Genomic DNA, 20,948 nt, shown 5'->3' on the forward strand with positions numbered 1-20,948 from the left:
CTGGAGTTGGAATTGAGAAACGACGTGTACCACTGGATTGTTTCCCAAGTAGCCAGTTTACAAGCTAATTTTGAACCAATAAAAAGCTAAATTATCTTCAGACGATAGCCGGTGGGTTCCCAGGTTGCATTTCAGCCGATGCGTTCCACCTCTTTTGCTCACCACGCTAACGGTTTACCTGCATTCAACCAGAACGCTTCCGATATCAAAATCTTGTCATGTTGCCTACAGATTCTACATGTGAATGCAGAATCTTTTTATATAAGGACTGTCAAAGTTAGCGCGATAATAATGTGTTAACGCGGAATTGTTTTAACGCCATTAATTTCTTTAACACTTCACAGGTGTCCCTTGACCACTGACCTTAAGATATGTGAATGTAAATGGGTTCTATGGGTACCCACGAGTCTCCCCTTTACAGACATGACCACTTTATGATGATCACATGTAGTTTGGGTCAAGTCATAGTCAAGTCAGCACACTGACACACTGACAGCTGTTGTTGACTGTTAGGCTTGAGTTTGCCATGTTATGATTTGAGCATAATTTTTATGCTAAATGCAGTACCTGTGAGGGTTTGTCATTGTTTTATGTTGTTAACCGATTTCCAATAATAAATATATACAAGGGCTGTTAATCGATTAAAATATTTAATCACGATTAATCGCAAAATAATCACAAATCTTTTTTTATCAGTTCAACATGTACATTAAAGGGAGATTTGTCAAGTATTTAATACTCTTATCAACATGGGAGTGGGCAAATATGCTTGCGTTATGTAAATGTATGTATATATATTTTTTGGGAAATCAATTAACACCTGATTGCCTGCTTGTGTTTCGTTTTGCGTTTTTTAAAAGGTTGGTGTTCAAGTTCTGATTATAGCCATTTACATCATTTTCCATTGCTTTCAAATTCAAATCATGGCCCATGGCATTTTTGGTAGGTCTATTGTTTTCACTGGGGAATGCTAAAACAGTTCCCCAGCTGGACTGATATCTTCATATTACTTCAGAGTATCAGAGTCCCATCTCTGTCCCTTTAAGTCATGTCACCCGTGATGGGACTTAATGTGTAGCCACAAGAGGCTTCATCCTTCCCAGTCAGGGGTGGGCCAGGACCACCAGAGGGGTACTGGGGGCTTGGCCTCTCAGCTTTGGACCCACACATCTGTGCAAACATCACGTCTGACCACCTCAAAGGGGCCCAGCCTTGGACCCAGACATGGATATGCAGGCCACTGTTGTCCTTATGTGTGCTGTGAGCCTCATGTTGGGAGCTCCATCAGAGAACCCCCCCTACTGGTCCTGACCACATGCTGCTTAAAGGACAACATCACGCCATGTAAACAAGCAGCCGACCGTCTGCAGGTTCTGGGTCAAGAGCAAAGTGGGGGTGGTATTTCTGTGTTCATTAGAGGTTGAACATGGTGGCAGTATCATATGTGTGTCCCTCATGCTTTCAGGGTCACTGGATTTCAAATACTTTCTCACAGTCAAAACCCTGAAGTGAAAACTCAGGCTTTTGCCATTCTACATGCTTCAATAATTAACTTTTCTATGAACTCCCCCATTACTAACATAACAACAACAACAGATTCCTCTAGGTACAATGCCCCCACATACCTTTATTTACTAGACTGTATGTCAGATTGTGTGATAAAACATAGATAAAAGCAGCCTTGTCGTGACCTTAACACGACCATTTCTGTCATCAGTCTACAGTCTAAGACTGTGGTGATGACTGGACTGGATTTTGAGGATCAGATTTTTAAAGAAAAATGCCTAGAATAAAAAAAGCCAAATTTCTGGTTCTGCTGCATCAATTCAAATCAACTGTCCATTGTTAAAGGACTGCAATACTAAATCCCTGGAGTACTCTTTTAGGACAGGATTTAAAAGTTGCAACAGATGGGAAAGGCCCATAGAATGTATATAAGAAGTGGGCCGTGACATCACCCGTTATTTTGTGGACTACAGTTTTGAAGCCTCGAGTTCAGAATTTTGGCTGTCGCCATCTTGTTTTTTTGCAACCAGAAGTGAGACGAGAGAGTGGACAAAGAGTATAGAAGCAAAGAGACGAAACTCCAGTGTTTATTTGACAACAGCCGCTGCCACCATTTTGGACTGAAATCACTTATTATATTTATAATATTTTATTGTTCAACACAGGCCATTTCTGTAGAATATGACAATAGAATAGAAATAATTTTGTTTTACTTTTGTACGGCACTTTGTAGACGGACGTTTTACTGGCGTCCGGTAGTCGCTTTCAGTCCAAAATGGCGAAAGGAAGCGTAGTGCTGCTGCTGATGTTGCAATGAAACGAACAACTGACTTTTGATTCTTGGCAATATATACGTTCTTTGGGGTGGAGCTAAGTGCAATCGAACACTGAACAAGACATTTTTAGGCGACCAAAATTTTACAATTAACTTTCATCAACTGAAAACACACTGTGAAAGGGTTAAAGTTCTAAGACAAAAACGCGGACAACGCCGTGGTAGCAACCTGTTAATCACAAGGTAGCCACACCCTAAAGCATCCCCTGCTTTATGGTCTATTTCACTTCACCATCATTTACTAAATGAACATCATGCTGAAGAAGACATTAAACTACCGATCGAAACCATAAACTCATGTGTACAATTTTTACTGAGGTAACAAATCAAGTGATAAGTAGGGCCATTTTCTCGTATTTCGTATTTCTTCTATACAATCAGACTTCTTTTTGCAACCAGAGGAGTCGCCCCCTGCTGGCTGTTAGAGAGAATGCACGTTTAAGGCATTTCCGTATTGGCTTTGCTTTATAGAGCCGGAGGTTTCCCACTTGGAAGACCTAACAATCAGTGTATTTACAAAACTGTTACATAGTGAGGGGGCAGCAATGGAAAATGCTCCATCACCTTTGGATTCTGACTTGGAACACGGAGGTTCAAGCTATTTTCATGGGGAAAGTTTGTGCAAGAAAGTAAAATCATTACCAAAGATGAAGGTGTTTTAACTGTCAGGACATAAAGTTCCTAGACTTAACACCATCACATACTGTACTGTAGAGCCTGTCAGGAACAGGTTACAAACCCAGACTGTCATGTTCTCACAGCAATGATGCTTCCACTGAACTAACAGAGAAATTCATTCTGGGCAGAGCAGTCGGTAGCTCCTTCCAAGGTCGCAACATTTTCCCACTGCTCGTCACTGAAGTGTTTTCTGTTCCTCTCTAAGGGGTTTTACTTAAGCAATGTGGCACACAGTAATGATGAAAAACAAATGCTTCCAAGTTAGCTGCAGTATTCTGTTACACAGAATCCAGAAAGAAAACAAAACTACTGAGTTTCTGTATTCATACTAGACGTGGGCCAAGTAGTACATTTTGATGGCTTGCTTTGTCATAATTACATTCACAGAGGATGTTAAGGTATGTTAATGTAATCATGGTAAAGCATAGTAAACATTTCAGAGATTGAACTCATACTGAATGAATGAACTCATATTATCCTGATGATGATAATCCAAGAACGTCACAGAAAAGTCAATCAAAACAATCAAAAGCATCATGTACAATCTTTACAAAGCGAATTCTAGGGAGTCATGAAACTTTTAATGAAAAGAAAACCAATTAGACTCTAGTTGGTTTTCTTTTATCAACATTTTCATGACTCCCTAGATTTTAAGACTCTAGTTAATAGAGTCTTAAAATCCAAAAGTCACCATCATTTCTCCTTTGCGTGTACTCAGTTTTGTGTTACAAGCCCCCATGATGTGCCGTGCTAGTGTGTCATGTTTCATATCCAAAGGGCCATTGAGACTTCTTGCTGTCTATGCATAAACTACCACAGTACATAAACATGCTGACACATACATGTCATGAGCTGACTGAAAACACATTGCTAAACTTAACGGCCCGGTGCAGAACACGGGGGGACTGCGCCTGTTGAGAGTTAAGAAGCTGGATGGCAGCCAGGACGTCCCAATCAACAAGCTGGAATCCAGCCACATTATCCCCAAGAGGTACATAAATACTAGAAAAGCCTAGAAAGAACAGAGGTAATATGGAGAATACTGTATCTTACATATTATTGCTGTCAAGTGAGAACCATGTAGCTCCAGTTTTGGCCTGTTTTTTTTTTTTCGTATTTACAGTACGTAATCATTTATGGGCTGCGTTTATGGACCAAGACAAAATAAATATCCATGAGCATTTAGCTCAAGACTACTTTTTAGCCAACGTGGCTTTAGGAAGGATTGTCGGTCGGTGCACCACTTTGGCACACTGACATTTCAACCGTTGGAGAGATTACTATTTAATTTGCTAAAGACATTCATAGAGGATGAACCTTAATGACTGTGGTGTTCCCGACTTTTACTCTAGCGGATTGTCATGAATTGTAACAGCTTTGGTGATCCCTTAACATTTAGCACCATCATCCAGTCAAGAGTTTAATTTGTCCAATACTTTGCTTTAAGACCAAATACCTGCAAAACTAATGACATTCCCATAAGTCTCAGCTGTACTTTGTATTAAGTGCTAGCAAATACTTGCATGCTAATAGGTAAACTAAGATGTGTACTTGGTAAACATAATACCTAAATATCAGAAAGTTATGTGCTATGTGCAAGCAGCAGCAGTACCAACATATACATCTCTGGAGTATCTATTGTAATGTATCTGACCAGTGTAAATGCTCAGAAGATGTAGTTAGTTGTGGTTCAGCTTTGTCATTGTGATTTAGCTCACTGTTGGGAAACTGAAGGACGAAGGCAGAGAAACAGCTACGACGAGAAAAGAGGCAGAGAGAGAAAGATGGGGGCAGTCCAGTGTGGTGTCTGTAAAACAGCTGTATTTCATTTGGACTCTGAGTCAGTCAAAAAAAAAAATCTCAACACTTATTCCCTTATTCCGTGTACCTGCCATTAGACTCGCCTGCATGGCCCGTCTCACTCCTGGCTGGCAGTGGAAACTTCCATGGCAACACAAAGACTGTACAGACTAGAGCCTTTTTGTGTGAAGCCCCTTTGTGCAGAGTGTTAATACTATGTTATATACAGTAACTGGGTGGCTACCACAGCCGAATGTGGTCTAAAGCCAAAAACCAATCGCACAGACAGCAGACAGCCTCTCTGCTCCACCTGGATGGAATCTGGCGGATTACAGTACAATGCTACCAAATACTGCATTTCAGTCACACATTTCCAGAGGGACACATATATTTTCTTTCAAGTGGCTATGCTACTATGTGGTATCTGTCTACAAATGTACAAACTGTAAAAACCACAATTACATCTAATTGTGGCTCATGTCACAGTTTGTAATTTCCATAACAAGTCTTACTGAAACAATGTGGTTTAAAAAGAGACACAAGTAGACACATAAATATAAATAAAACAAACCACAATGACCACTGAGGATGAAATGCAATTTTCAGAGACAAAACAATAGTAATGGGTTTTTCTTTTATTCCTGGGACAAATTAAATGGTGTTAATTAGCCCCATTACTCCAACCCACTTGAATGAAGATTTTAAATAAATGTGTAATTCACTGGGTAAGAAATATAATACTGCTGTCATGGTTAGGCGTACAATTTATCATTGAGGAGCCCATTCAAAAATATCGCATGTTAAAGAGTCTACAGCCACGGTAGCGGCTCCGTCAGGCTGTACTTAGGCACAGCAGTGCCTTGAGCTAAATGCTAACATCAGCATACATCAGACCGGCAATATGTTCTCCAGAGTAGGCTGTCATGACCACGACCCCTTTTGGGGGAAAACAATCCCGTGTCCCTCATAGAATGCAACAGCTTTAACAGAAGAAGTTGAAACTTGTCTCCAACCTTCAACTTTAATCTAACCGGTAATAGTAATAACGCTATGCCGAAGAGTTGCTGTGTACTTGTTTGCACCAACAATAAATCCACAAACAATTTGTTCCCACTGCGGTGTCTTTAAAACGTTATAATTGAGGGGCTTTATGGCTCCAAGTTATAGACCAGACCAGCATCGTGTCATCACCGAGGCTGCGCCCCCTTTCGGGGTAAACAAACTCGCTGTCACATAAGGAGAGAAAATTAGGAAAAGCTGTTGAGTAGCTGGTTAACTGACGCTTTAACACTGAGATTTGAGGCACATACGATTCGTGAATATTCACGGTCAGAAGAAGAGGAAGACTGAAGGGACATGGCGGCAATCAACCTTAATTTATTTAGGTATCGTGAACGCTCATGTTCAAGCAAGATCGCAAAATAATTAATTATAAGACGTGTATTTCAATTACAATCCAAACACATGTAAAAATTGCATTGACATCAATGGGATCTTCGGTTTTCTATCCCCCAAAAGGGGGCACGGCTTTGACTTTTTGTAGACGTATGCTAACATTCTCCCAATTATAATGCTAACATGCTGATTTTCAACAGGTGCAATGTTTACTTCAACTGAGGCTGATGCGAATGTCATTGGTAAAAGGGAACCGAAGCGGTCGATGAAAAGCCAGGGGACCTGACTGACCTGATTCATCCTTTGGTGACCATGAATAATTGTGCAATATTTCATGGCAATCCAACTAACAGTTGTTGATATATTTCAAAATCAAAGTGATGGACCGTTGTTTAGCAGACAATTTATATTTGACTCCAGAGTTTAGTTTTGTTACTTCCTGCCAGCAGTTGTTCATGTTTTACACTTGAATTGAGGTAAATAAATTGACTTAATTGATTGATGGTCTTCTCTTTTGCAATACACTGCAATTTAGACAGACAAGACTGATGCAATTGTACTTATTTATCTTCCCTACAGCAGCGTGGGCTTGAAGAACTGAGAATTTCATTCTTGAGATAATGCTGAACCTTTAACTGAGCTAACAAGGTGCGCCGGGGTCGTGCTGTCCCCCTCTGGCCCTTATAGCTACCCCAGTATTAACAGTCGCCAACTGGAATGTTAACAAGTAAACACTCTCTAACAGGGGAAGTTACCATTGAGACAAATTACTAAGACATTAGGGTCCTTGAATTGCTGAGCTAGCCTGGCACATGTTTTTTTTCACTCGCTGCTAACAGGTTTATGACACTTTAAATTGGGTCCCAGTCCTCTAGAACATCTGGACCTTGTTACAGAGGAGCCAAATCAAAGGAGGCATGCAAACATTTGATACATAATCCCTTCATGCCAAGCATCATACGAATAAGGGGCTACGTCTTTTAACTTTGCCTTCTGTGGGCTGTTTCTGATGTTTTTGTAAGAAACCTTCTCTGTAGCACTCATGATGAATAAGGAGATCCGTGGTTTACAGCCGCCAGAGATCTGTATGTTGGGTTGTTTAAAGAAAAATAACATATGAATGGCTGAATGTCTGAACAGGATGAGATGCCCTCATTACACATACTCACACATGCACACAAAACACACATCGCCTAAAGCTGTCAAAGCTGAACCGTGTCCTTTGAAGGCCTTGGCCACAGACTATAACATAAACACCATACTGGGATATACAGTCTCTGGAAAACATCCTCTTCAGCCTGCTATCATCCCTCAAGTCTTTTCCTGTATAAGCCTGCAAAAAACCTACTTTGGGACTTTACAAAAATGATTAGGGGGAAGAAGGCTGGTCCTTTGCTGAAGGAAGGTAGCTGATTTTATGGGAGAGCAGGAGCGGATCTTTGAACTTTTTCTCAGACTCATTCTTCCTTTGTGAGATTTAATGAGAAAGGTTTAAATTTAAAAAAAAAAAGTAGAATTACCGCCTCATGGTTGTATGCCTCAGCTAACCAGTCAAGTTGCAGTTTACATCCATGTCTGTCCAAAAATTTCATCACTTCATCATTTTATCTTGTTAGACATTTGTGTAAAATTGTCACAATTAGCATATGACTTCTTGAGTTATGGCCAAAAACGTGTTTTGTGAGGTCACAGAGACATTGACCTTTGACCACCAGAGTTCAGAGTCCAAGTGGATGTTTGTGCCAGATGTAATACAATTCCCTCCTCTCAGAGATATCGCTTTCACGAGAATGGGACGGTCACAGTGACCTTTAACCTTGACCTGTGACCACCAAAATCTAATCAGTTCATCCTTGAGTCGAAGTGGAAGTTTGTGCCAAATTTTAAGAAATTCTGTCCATGCATTCCTGAGATATTGCATTCACAAGAATGGTTCTGACATACCGATGGACAACCCAAAAACGTAATGCCTCTGGGTCTGGCTGACGCCGGCACGGAGGCATAAAAAGCAATAGTTTTACCACAAAGATTGCTTTCATTCCCATATTTAACACTGTGTTATTTTTGACAAAGCTATATACATATATATATATATTTTTTTTTTGCTGAAAATTCATCCAATTAGACTGGTATCAGGTCATTAAATGGAGCATTAACAGTGGTTATAAGCCCCATAGATGTGGGTCAGTAGGGCCCTACTACACCCAATAGTAGGTTTCATCTATTCACATGGTAGATCACCAAAAGATGGAATAAAAGAAGACGACCGCGACCTCTAGCGACTATAGTCATCATGACAGGAGCAAAAGCGGAAGTAAGGCGCTGTGTAGACAGCGTGCAACTCCATATGAGGTGGAGGTCGGGGGCGTGTAGTTGTTTTTGTGTTCACAAGCCTTAAGTTTCACTTTCACTTTTGAAAGTTATTTTAAGCCCAAATATGATCTTTTTGTTGCCTAAACCTAAAGAAGCTGTTTTGTTTGTGTTCAAAACATAACGTTTCATGCTGTTTTACAACTTTTAGAACATGTTGCTTTTATGTTTCGCTTTCACTTTTACAATGTAGTCGCCGCAGTGAGGCCCCTACAGACCCACATCGAGTGATAATGCACATTTAATGGCCTAATAACAGTCGAATCGGGTGCAGTTTTTAAATCTGTAACAATTTCATGCCAGTTGTTACAAAATGTGATATTTTTACTTGATAAAAAATTTCATGCAAAATGTCTTTAAAGGGACTGTTTGTAAGAATCCGAAATTGGTTGTAACAGCTACACCTGTGGCCGTTAAGTCAACGAAAGTCAGCGTCCTGTTGCTCGCGCTCGCCCGTGTGCACACGCTACCTGAATGTGAGCGAGCATCCGTCAAAACAGTGAGGCAACACACGTCAGCTAAAACCACAATATCACTCTATATTTCACCTGCTTGGCAGTAATGTTAGCTGACCAGACCAAGGTCTCTCCATGAATCAGTGCTGAACCTAGTGTTGGCTTTTCCTGCCTCAGCCTCCCGACCGCGGCCGGAGGAAACAGGGGAGACACCGGAGTTTCGGTCAGAGACGATAACGTAAATCGCTGCGGAGCCCCGTCACTTCACAAGACACGGGAAACCTCTGTTAGTCTGGAGGAGCTGCAGCATTTATTTCTGCACAAAAGTCCACTGTACATTCACTAGATATTCTCAGAGCTAAACTAACTCTTCTGCAGTGTGTAGTGTGCGCGCATGCACGTGTAGAGGTGGAGCAAGAGAGCGAGAACGAGCGCGTCAAGCAGGCAGAGGAGCAGAGTACAGCACAGATTCCGGCCCTGGAGACCAAAGCTACGGTCTCCCCCGCGTCCTCTGAATGCGGCCAACACTGTTTTGCAAGACGGGCTTCACTAAATATAACTTTGCGGTTTTGGTGCTTCCGTGTAGTTTGTGTTGGAGTCTGAGTCTGAACAGCGTAGCCACACGCGAGCGCGCATGGGACATTGACCCGGATTGATTTATACTAAGAAGTTACAAACAGTCCCTTTAACCTGTTTATATACCCCTCAAGAGCCACTGCAATCTTGCCTATCACCACCTGCTCTTTATGTCGTCTATAAACTTTCAAAGATTAAGTTTTCTCTGCAAAGTTTATATAATTTCAAGTCCCTGAAATACCCTGGCATGCTTATGGATAGTTGGAAGTTCCATGGAAGTTGTGCAACAACAAGAGAGAAACATTTAGAAATAATGAACAGCGGTATATCCATTGACAGAGCCGTGCAATATGATAGAAATGGCATCCTTCAGTGGAACAGAGCTCACTGCTGAGGGAAAACTTTATGGCAGCATTTCTTGTTAGCTAAGCAGCCTGTGTTTTTTTTTTTCTCAAAGTGCTAAAAGGCACAGACAGAGTCTAATTGGTAGGGAAAACAGTTAGATGGCCTATTAAAACAAGGATTCAGATCCAATGAAGCAGTGAACATGGAGTTGATTAGATCAGGTTTTGTCCTCCCATCTGTGCTTGGTTAGAAGAAGACAGACTATGACAAATGGGTCCTACAGCGTATTCTCAAGAGAAAGACTTTTAAGCACGCAAGTGTGCCTCATAAACAGAGCTGGGCCACTGTATTAGGAATACTTTGTGGGCCAGGATTGGATATCAAACAAATCTTTTTGTTCCAGTCAGCAGTTTCCATCGAAGACTAAAATCCAGGTTCACTGTGTGTCTCCTGGTCTCACGGTTAGGTCTCACCAATAGTTGGCGTCACATCTTCTACCACATGTTTCAGGGATGTGATGTAGGTCCACCGTGAGCTGGCAGGCAAAGATGTTGTTGGCAGGCAGGATTTTCTTGTTTTATGTAATTGAGAATTAATATTCCCAGGGAAAGCTGTAAAATCCAACTCAAACAGCACCTGCATCTGCACTATTAATAAGGAATGTTTTTAAAGCAGGCACATGCAAGTTTGTACACACTAAGGACTTATTAATTTATGGTAAGCTATATTTCAACTCCAAAATTACACTTCTCTCATCACCTGTCAATCTAAATAATGATTATGCACCTCAATGGTTATAAAGATTAATAACTTTATATTTTATATGTCTGTGCTGTAAAACTGGGCCTGAACCAACAATGACTTGGAGAACCATTTAATCAGTCTTGTGCTGAGAGGAGACCGCTCAACATAAACATGCTGTGGTTCTACTAAACATGGTCCAGCCTGAAAAATCCATTATTACACGAGTGAATACAAACCAAGTTCAACACTGTTGTAAAATCATCAAGTCTCTTTCTCTGAAGGGCCGACTTGAGAATGGTGAGTCAAGGTTTGAAAGCAGTTCTTACTCTTATACATTAGATGCTAATTTAGGCCTATGTGCAGCACTTTGCATTGCAAAGTTTTCACAACCATCTGGAACATTATATTCTGCATTAAAATGCAGGACATTTACAGTAAGAAAATGCACTCCTTTAAAACAGACATTTCAAGAATTACCGTCATTCACGCCCATGAATTTAGAAAAACATGGAAGCCATAAACTAACTTTATTGGCCTGAGAGGAGAACAAGAGACCCCCTGGCTCCTCCTGCTCATGTTCCAGTGTTGGCATGTTGAAATGAGGTAATTTCAAGTAAAACAGGACCATGTGAACCTCAGAGAGAGGGACACGAGGGGGTTGATCCTCACCTTCAACATGTCAGTCACACCACATGAGCATTTATTCTCTAGTCTTTGACTGGTGACTGGTTAGAATGAGCAATACATGTTTTTCTGCCCTCACTATGCATTTAGGTTGCTGTGCAGCGAGCTAAACTTGCTTCCGATAAAGGATGAAGACAACAGTTGACTACCATGAACAAGAGTTTGACTAACTGTACTACTCACTAAGTAGCTACATTAATAAGCAAACTGGATTCACAAAAGTATGAACTAAAGCTATGTTACACCTCGAGCGAGAAAAGCAACAAAACGGCCAGTGAGGCCAGCTACATTGTCGCAGAGTTGCTGCTGAAGTGTTGCTCGTTGACGTAGTTATGTTGTTAAATAGTACTGGAAACTGACTAATGGCATTTTTTAGATGGAGCGGAACAGGGTGAAACAAAAACATATTATTGGTTGACACTTCGCCGCTACATTGGAGCAAGGAAACCAGACCAGTTCAACTTTATTTGTACCGCATCATGCCCTTCACACGGCAACAAGTGTCAGTTTGTTGCTTCATGTCACCAACTTCCATTGGAACTGGTTCGTAGCCTGTTGCTGTGTTGCTCGTAGTGTGAACGTAGCATAACCATTTAGCTTCTGCATGTTTCCCTCATGCTAGTAAGAAACAACGTACAGTATCACCAGTGAAATATCAACATTAACTCCTGAAGTACAACAAACATACAAATACTGTAGAGTTCAGGAGTAAAAGTAAAAAGAGTGCACACATACAGCAACAGTTAGCCCAACACCAATCAACAGTTGGCTACTTGTTGTAATGTTGTATAGCATAACATTATGGCTAGTTAGCTTGGCTAGCAGTAAATAGTACCTCCAGATAATGCTCCAACAAAGACATTTTGGCCCGTCAGTATTTGCTTGGTCAAAGATCCGACAATAGGCTCCTTGTAAAAATGTCAGTTAGCAACAACTGCTATGGAACTGGACCATGGATGTACAAAGAAAACTGGATACAGCGTCGTAGGCTGGCTCTCGTTCATTCCTATGAGAGTTTCTCAGTGGCGCATGAAGCCAAAATGGCTCAACTGCCGAGTGATAAAGTACCCGGACCATCCGGCAATCTTCCCCATGTGACAGACACGGAAGTTGTCCGTCACGTGATGCCATTGGTGATGCACCGTTTGGCCACTCTGAAAATTTGCTTCAAAGCCCGGCGCTCTTCCTGGGGGCTTGAAGTGTGCCGGTAGGGGTTGCTATAGCTATAACTAACTGCCGGTGGCAGAATACATGTGCATTTTTTGGTTTAGAAAACAAGCTTATCAATGTCAAAATGTCCCCAAATGACTAATTATCTTGGATCCCGCCTGTCATGTCCATCAGTGGCTGATCAGGTCTGGCTCAAGAACCCAATCTCAATCCTAAAAGCAACTCTCCAATGTGAGCTTCATAGCTAATACTGGGTTCCAAAGGCTCAGTGAGTGATGTAGTCTGCCAACACATGAAACATGATTATTATAGAAGAACCCACATGGGACAAGCACTGGCCGCTTCAATGACAAAACCCACATTAGACATAAAACGGTTTCCATCACTAGTTTAAGTAATTTACAGGGTTAGGCAAGAGGGTCTAGTAAAGCAAGAGCTTACGGGATGGTGTATTTTTGGACTGAAACTTCCATGCAATGTGCTGTGCTTCTGATCTCATTATTTCTCAAGAACCCATTTTTGTCCAACTATTTTTCCTACTACCAGGAAAAACATGTGGCACTCTGTTTATGAACTGTGGATTATGTAAGTGTGATCTATATCAAACAAATCTATAATTGTAACCATGAGTCTGGAGAAAGATTGTATTTATAATGGCTCCTCACAGAGACAATCTGTGCCTTGGAAGACATCTAAAAATCAGACACAGTGAGATCAGTCAAAAAGCCTGGCTCTCCCTAATCTCTACCTCACCACAACAACATGAACACAAATAAACTGAGGCATATTATGTCATGCGGGTTAAGAATATATCATTACACATTCAAGTGAACCCACAACTGCTGCTGGGGTGCCAAGTTGAACACTGGAGTTAACTCCATGCACCATCTGTGCGGTTGGGTTTTTGTGTGGTCACGCCTGCTGGGTGGCCCGCAGTGGAAGCACTCAAGATACTGAATCAGCAACAATCATCACCCAGCCTGACCATCAGCCTGAGTCTGTGCTCCATCCCATCAACGCTCACCACTTTCAAGCTTCATCGCCCCGTAGAGCCAATAAAACCACACAGTGTGGACCCAGCTAGCCATCCAGCCAAGTCTGGCTTTAGTTTTGGGGAAAAATGCTGACCACAGAGAGGGTGGTCTAACTGCCAGTGGAGGCAAGTGTAGCTGCACTGTGGTCCACGTCTAAAGTTATGTAATGTATTATTAAAGTAACATTTTACCAATAGATGCCATGTTCCAAGTGTCCACATTTGTTCTCACTTATTGCTGGTTCTATCCAGTAGGCTACCTCCAGCTCTGAGAGGTGAAGCCAATGTTGAAGTGCCTTAAACCTGCATTCTTTCTAACAGCCAGCAGGGGTTGACTCCTCTGGTTGCAAAAAGAAGTCAGATTGTATAGAAGTCTATGAGAAAATGAGCCTACTTCTCACTTGATTTATTACCTCAGTAAACATTGTAAACAAAAAGGTACTCTATCACAATTTTCTGTTTATGTTCTTACGCTCATATCTTTAGGACATGTTCTCATATCCTGCTTAAATTTTCCTGGCATGGCTTTATTTAGATCCTCTCATTGTGGCTTCTCTGGGAGCGGTTCAATTCCCACACCCTTAGGAGATGTTTTTACGAAACCAGATCAAAACATTCAAAACGGCAGATTGTATGAGGTCACGTACGCTTATTCTTCAACATATGATGTTCATTTAATAAATGATGGTCCCATTTAGAGTCAAATAGACCATAAAGCAGGGTACGATTTAGGGCACGGCTACCTTGTGATTGATAGGTCGCTACCACAGTGTGTCCGGTCTAGGAGTTGTCCAAGTTTTCATCTTTGAATTTGAACCCTTTCACAGTATGTTTTCAGTTCATGAAAGTAAATTGTAACATTTTGGTCGCCTAAAAATCTGTTGAACTTAGCTCCACCCTCTCGTGTCACTTCTGGTTGCAAAAAAAGCAAATAGCGACAGCTAAAAACCAAGGTGGCGACGGCCAAAATGCTGAACTTGAGGCTTCAAAACGGACTACGTCCAATTGTTATATGCTGTTTTAATTTCATCTGCTGATAATTATACTGGTTCAAGGCTTCTGAATTGCTGCCCACATTCCCAATCGTTAAGTCATTCAAATAGGTCTGTTGCTGTGCTAATTGACAGCTGTTGTTTCCACAATCACAAAACCAACTAGTGAAATAATATCTCTTAAATCTGCATATCTTCATTTACATGACGAATGTTAAGCTAACTGCTCCTAGCTATCGCTAACCATTTCTGTGTCAACTTAAAATGACATAAAATACGACTAAGATGACACAATTTCAGACTGAATAATAAGGTGGGTCAAAAGGCAATTCAGTCAGATTATTAGGCCAACACCTTCTCATCCCAACTCGTCACATACTGACGCTTTGTCAGGACCCCTTGGCGTCACTTTCTAACGCACTGGGTAGCCCAGCATGTTCAACTATGACGCTTAGGTTTAGGCAACAAAACCCTTTAGTTAGGTCTGGGAAAAAACATCATGGTTTGGCTTAAAATTAGGCTACTACCTTTGTAAAGTGAAAATGAAACAGCATTGTGAATGCAAAGACAAACAACGCCTTGTTGGTTTCACACGGGACACCAACAGCGGTCTCCCGGATGAAAGTTTGTTGGATGGGTTTACATTGTAGTTACTTGAAAGCCCGGTGCATCTCATACAGATGCTAATGGGTGCCTTGTGCATCAGTATCACATGTTAAGGAGCGTGACAGAGCGTCTGTATTTGATGCCTTGGGAATGAGAACGGGCTGAATAGGCTGATTTTTATACAATTAAGATTCGACAACAACATCCCTTTCCAGAAACAATATCCCCATTAATCTGGTTAATCCACAGACCTTTCTGTCAACAATTTTCGGATGTATAGAGTCATAAGTATTGTTTAAAACAACCAGCAGACATATGTACACTTCATCAGGTAGAATCCAAGTGACTGATGGATTGTTATGTCTTTTTCCACACAGAAGTAATTCCAATGTAAAAAAAATAAATAAATGACCAGGACACTGTTTCTGGAAAGAAATGATGCTGTTGTATTTTTAAAAAAGATAATTGTTTAATGCTTTAAGGTCAACAAATGAAATTTCATTCACCTCCATTGGATTAGAATAGTGTCAGAAATCTCAAAATTTGGCCAAATGGCACTAAAACTACGCACATGACTGTACCTCAGGAAGTGAGCAAATCTGTTTTGGCGTAACGTGGGTGAACCAACACTGAACTATTGTACTAAACTACTAAACACTGTGAAGTTAATCCTGCAAACATAAAAAGCTGCTGTAAGTATGCTCAGACAGGCAGAGCGAGTGGTTCTGATATTTTCCTTTGCAGCAGATGTACAGATGTGAATACGCAAACACATGCCTGACTGGAAACGGTCATCTGAAACACTTGAGAGCAGAGTCAACGGAAAAATAAAAAACTCTACATGGCTGGCTTCTTTGCACAACACGCAGACATTTTTCAGCATCTCCAAAAGTACAAGTACTAAAGCATAAACAAGAAAAACAGTGAGTGGTGTGCTGGTGTCGGGCCAACGTAATCACAGCCAGAGCAACAAACGCAGCAGCGTCAGGTCTGAGAGTCGGATAGTGAGCAGCACACTGACTCACAGCACAAAGAAAAATACACATTTTTCATCCTGCTGTTTTTTCAAAGAGAGGAAGCAGAGAGGTTGATGTTGGCCCTCTCCGGAGCCAAAAGACCTCCATTAAGTGTAACCCTGAAGCTGAGCCATATGCAGAACTTCTTCAGCCTATCTGAGACTTGTTGACAGAAAATGGAGTCAGCCACTTGCAATACTTGTGTGTGTTATTATTGAGACTGAGCCAAAACCTGCTGGGAAAAGAGAGCTTAACAAACAGCCATTATGTGAAAGAAGACACCCTATCAGATGACAGTTGGTTGCAGACGCGTCGTTATAAGATGGCCACCATATCCCTCAGGGACACGTAACATTTAGCGGTGTGAAGAAGTTTGATGAGGTGGTTAGGCCAACTTCGGTCACAACAACTACGGCTTTATATAAAACCGCTTACCGACAGAAGCTCCACTGCAACTCCAGAACTGTCATGTTTGATATCTGAAATCCTTTTTCGTTGACATATTGAGTTAATAAGAGCTCCTTCTCTAGTGTCTGCATAGCAGTGTCTAATAAGTCTCTGCTATAAAGAGAAGATGGAAGTCAAGGCAGCTGGAGCTCATTTTGAACTCCTAGCTTGTTAAAAAATGGAGCCATGCGGTAGTTCATGCTGTTCCATACAGTGTACCATCCATGTATGAAAACATTATATGCTGTCCATATTAACTAATGGCAGTCTTACTATCTGCATCATAGACTGTATATAAAGATGGACGACATGACAGCTCCTCAAAAGTGAAGCCAAAACATCTTGATCGCCCCCTGGTGTCTGGCTGCAGTATAGGTCAGTATAGGATGAGCGAAACTAAAAAGCCAAAGTACACGTCAAATATATTTTTCCCAAAGATGGTTTCTGTCATTTTAGGTTTAGTTCTTATCACACTGATATTTGTTCAACTGTTAATTTTTCTGATAAGTTTGGTTTTAATTAGTTATCTGATGCTATAAAAAGGGGGTCAGATGTCATGTTTGACAGCCGTGATTGACAGCTGCTCTGAGTGAGGTAGTCACAGAGCCGGAGGCTTGGGAATTGTACGAGAGAGATGTAACTTTAACCTTTCCTTAACCGCCACTGGTCTTTGTAATAGAACGTGTGTCAATTTAATCATAAATGTATTTCTAGAGATATTATGGTTAGGTGTTGGGTCTTTCTAGCCAAACAGCTACCGTGGTGCTAACGTAGCAGTTAGGTGGCTCACGCTAGCAAGCTGCGGCCGTGCTTGGCTCGTGATTGGCTCAGGTGTGTTGGCGGGACCTCGATACAGCGGCTCTAGGCCCCCGATCACTACTGCGCAGACTCTGGCTCCAAATGACATCAAAATCTCAAGATGGCAACTCCCGTATCCGGGTTATTTCTTCTTTATATACAGCCTATAATCTGCATACGCTAATGCAATGCTGAGCACTGCATCCTTGCTGATTCCTGCAAATGTAACTCCCTGTACCTTCCTCTTGCATGTGATTTTCTAATGTTTTTCTCAACAAGTGTTCATGTTAATTCAAATGCCAGAGGGGGTTCGCTCAGGGACAGAAACTACTGTGTGGATAATATATGGTTACTTAGAGTTAGTGTGGTTGAGGTTAGGTAACCAAATTATGGCAACTGTTGGTCTGCAGCAGAGCTCTAATTCTGGTTTCACGTATGAAAGTTAGATGCATCCAGCACCCTGATATTCACACGTGTACACCCTGTTCACACATACAGACTCAAACACTGGAGAAGCAACAGGATGCAATTTATTGCAAATTGAGGCAATTTACTACTCAAAGACTTCTCGTGGCACTCATGGGGAAGTCAAGAAAGGATCAACTTTATGCAGATGTCCTCTGACTCGTGGAACCAACAACTAGGCGACAATCAATCACGTTTAATTCCCCTGTGACCCTGACGCACATAATTGTTATCTACTCCACTCAACTAAAACAAAAAGTAGAAAAGCTGATTGTCGAAGTCAACAACATCCCAAATCTCTGCGATATAACTTTAACGGCACATACTGTATACTTCATTGTATGCCGGTATAGCGGCAATGTGAGAAACTAACTAACTAAGAGAAAGTAAATTATGTACATGCCCGTGAGAGACAGGAGTGTGTGTGAATGCACCATTACTGTCCATCTCTGTACACAAAGGGCACAACCGGAGGTTGCCCACAGGTACCCAACGTTGGCAGCAGACATAAATTATTCCTGACAGAATTTTCCAGGATGAATGTAATTTGTAGGGATATTGAGATGAAAAAAAAAAACTGTTATCCTACTCTTTAAAGGGAAACTTCAGTATTGTGAAATCGGTCCAGTATTGAGGGAGTACACAGCAGACGGAAGCCACTGAACGGGCTGCAATGTAATTGCTCAGGGCAATTCCTCGCCGTCAATTTCTGACAGACTGGATCAAGTGAAAGTTAAAGAAAAAAGTTGAATTTCTCTGTAGGGTCCTTTCCATAATGTAGTCAGACACTTATAATAACAACCTGAGCCTGTCAGTGGCAAAAACAAGCACTTTTAGTTGATATAAACTGACGGTTAGGAGTTGCCCCGAGCGATTACATTGCAGCTCATTTAGCAGCTGGCGGCTGCTGCGTTCACCCTCAATACTGGTCCAATTTCAGAAATTGTTGTCCCCATTAATCACTTAGACATAAAAACATTGGTTGAAAGCTTGAAAAGATACCCTCTAACAACTAAGGAGGTAATAAAAGACTGAAAAACAAAACTCTGAAGTACAAAAAAAAGCCATTTTCTCTCTGAAATACTTTTTTCCAGTCGTATTTCATGATCAGTCAGTCTCATGTTTGGCTGCATGTACAGTTATATTCCAGCTGAAGCCTCAACTGTGTTAACACATTCCTCTACTGACTGGTGAGATGTGTTGCAGGAGACTTCTTCTTATCACCGTCTGCATTTGGGTCATTATCAGCTGTATTGTTAAACAAAGGGCAGCTCTTGAGTGCAGGGGTTTGTTCGGCTGACCTGCAGCTGACCTACGCCTGTCCCCCCGCTAACGCTCTCAGCAGAAATCCTCATGGCATGCTTTACGCCGGCCCCTGCCAGGACGCAGTGATTTGTGTCGTGTCTGGGATGCATTCCCGCCTGCCTGTCATTGGCCAATCCAGGATTGACCCACCATCCTTCTGACCAGTCACAGACCGCTCCTGCAGATCTGCAGGTCTGGGATAAGATCAACAACAAGTAAAGCCAGCAGTGCTCTGTGTTGTTTTATCTGTCTCTCTTTTTCCTACCCTGTTGTTAACGTCTACCTCTTTGTAATCCTTTAATGTTGTCTCCTCCGACTCACTCGGCTCTTTATTGAAAACACGAGCGAGTAATCTTTCATTAGGACGACAGAACACGAACTGCATGCATGTGTGCGTGCCCTGGAGGGGGCTGTAAGTAACAGGCAGGCCTTCCCAAAGCATTCTTTTCTGGTCATAAAGCCCCTGTAAATTAAAACCACTTGCTGTTGTGCTCCCAAAAATAAGTCGAGCAAGGAATGTGACTCCTCAGCTGAAAATAAAACTGTTGACAAATGTTTCCCCCATGAATCGGAAAAAATAAAGCATATTAATAAAAGCAGAAACAACCACTGAGCACTGAGGATAAATACATTTTTGTGAAATCATCTCTACTTGAGGTTGTATTTTTCTCTTTCCATCCCCCTCTTCCCTCTCTCTCCTCCACACATTGCTGACACAGCACAGCCCAGCCATAGACCCTGAAGGCCCACAATGCCTACTCCCTCTCCACCTCTCTCTCCCAGTATATAGGTTTGGACTGAATAAACTTCCAGTATGGATACAGGAAGTGGCTCAGCAACTTCTCAGGTTTGGACATACTCTCGGCGGGATAATAGACCTCTTGTGGAAAGCAGATGTCAAAATGAGTCAAGGAGCTCATTCCTCTCCGTGCCGAGGACACACGAGAAGCACAGAACATATTTCTCTGCCAGCACGCAAGTATGTGTGGAAGCCACAGACAGATGACACTTGAAAGCAATAGTTCAACATTTTAGAAAATACAATTTAGTCTATTGCTTGCTGAAAGTGAGATGAGAAGATTGACACCACTCTTGTATCTGTGCATTAAATTTGCAGCTGGGGCAAGGAGGTGACTAGTTTAGCTTAGCATTAAGACTGGAAGCATGGGGTAACAGCTAGCATGGCTCTATCCAAAGTTCAAGAATAGTTTACCAGCACCTCTAAAGCTCACTAATTGACACGTTTTATCTAATTTCTTTAATCTGTACACAAACAGAAATGTAAAAAAAAAATAATTTGTAGTTTTAGGCGACCCTGTCTCCTTTAAAATTAAATTCCAATACACTAAACTGAATTCTCAATTACGTTTCAAGGGAAACTTATTTTCTCCCGAGTTATGGTCGCAGTTTCAAACAGTTTTAAACACGTGGTTAATGTTGTAAATTGAAACAAAACAAAACAAAACCGCAACATTTATTGTTAGGTTTAGGCAACAAAACTACTTGGTTAGGTTTAATAAAAAAACATCACGGTTTGGCTTAAGATGAATGTAAGTGAAAGTTGACTTTCAGTTTCACACGGGACACGAACGGCAGTGTCCTGGGGTAAAGTCTGGTATTTGTTTGACCCTTCAACCATCCCTCCCGTCCATCCGTAGTGGACTTTCTCGCTTGTTAAACTCGTTATTATAGCTTATTACAAGGCTTTATTGAATACTCAATTCTGAT

At 41.5% G+C, this 20,948-nt stretch overlaps 1 protein-coding gene and 1 long non-coding RNA gene across 2 annotated transcripts in view; one reads left to right on the forward strand and one right to left on the reverse strand.

The window, feature by feature from the left end:
- The window catches only part of LOC119499050 (collectin-12-like), a 60,088-nt gene that overhangs the window by 30,984 nt on the left and 8,156 nt on the right, over positions 1 to 20,948 (reverse strand).
- On the forward strand, positions 832 to 6,251 carry LOC119499254. The gene is made up of 3 exons (XR_005209357.1): positions 832 to 841; positions 1,128 to 1,131; positions 6,159 to 6,251. It is a non-coding gene; the product is annotated as an uncharacterized LOC119499254 (long non-coding RNA).

The sequence above is a fragment of the Sebastes umbrosus genome, chromosome 12 (assembly GCF_015220745.1).
Source record: "Sebastes umbrosus isolate fSebUmb1 chromosome 12, fSebUmb1.pri, whole genome shotgun sequence".
Taxonomy (NCBI): Eukaryota; Metazoa; Chordata; class Actinopteri; order Perciformes; family Sebastidae; genus Sebastes; species Sebastes umbrosus.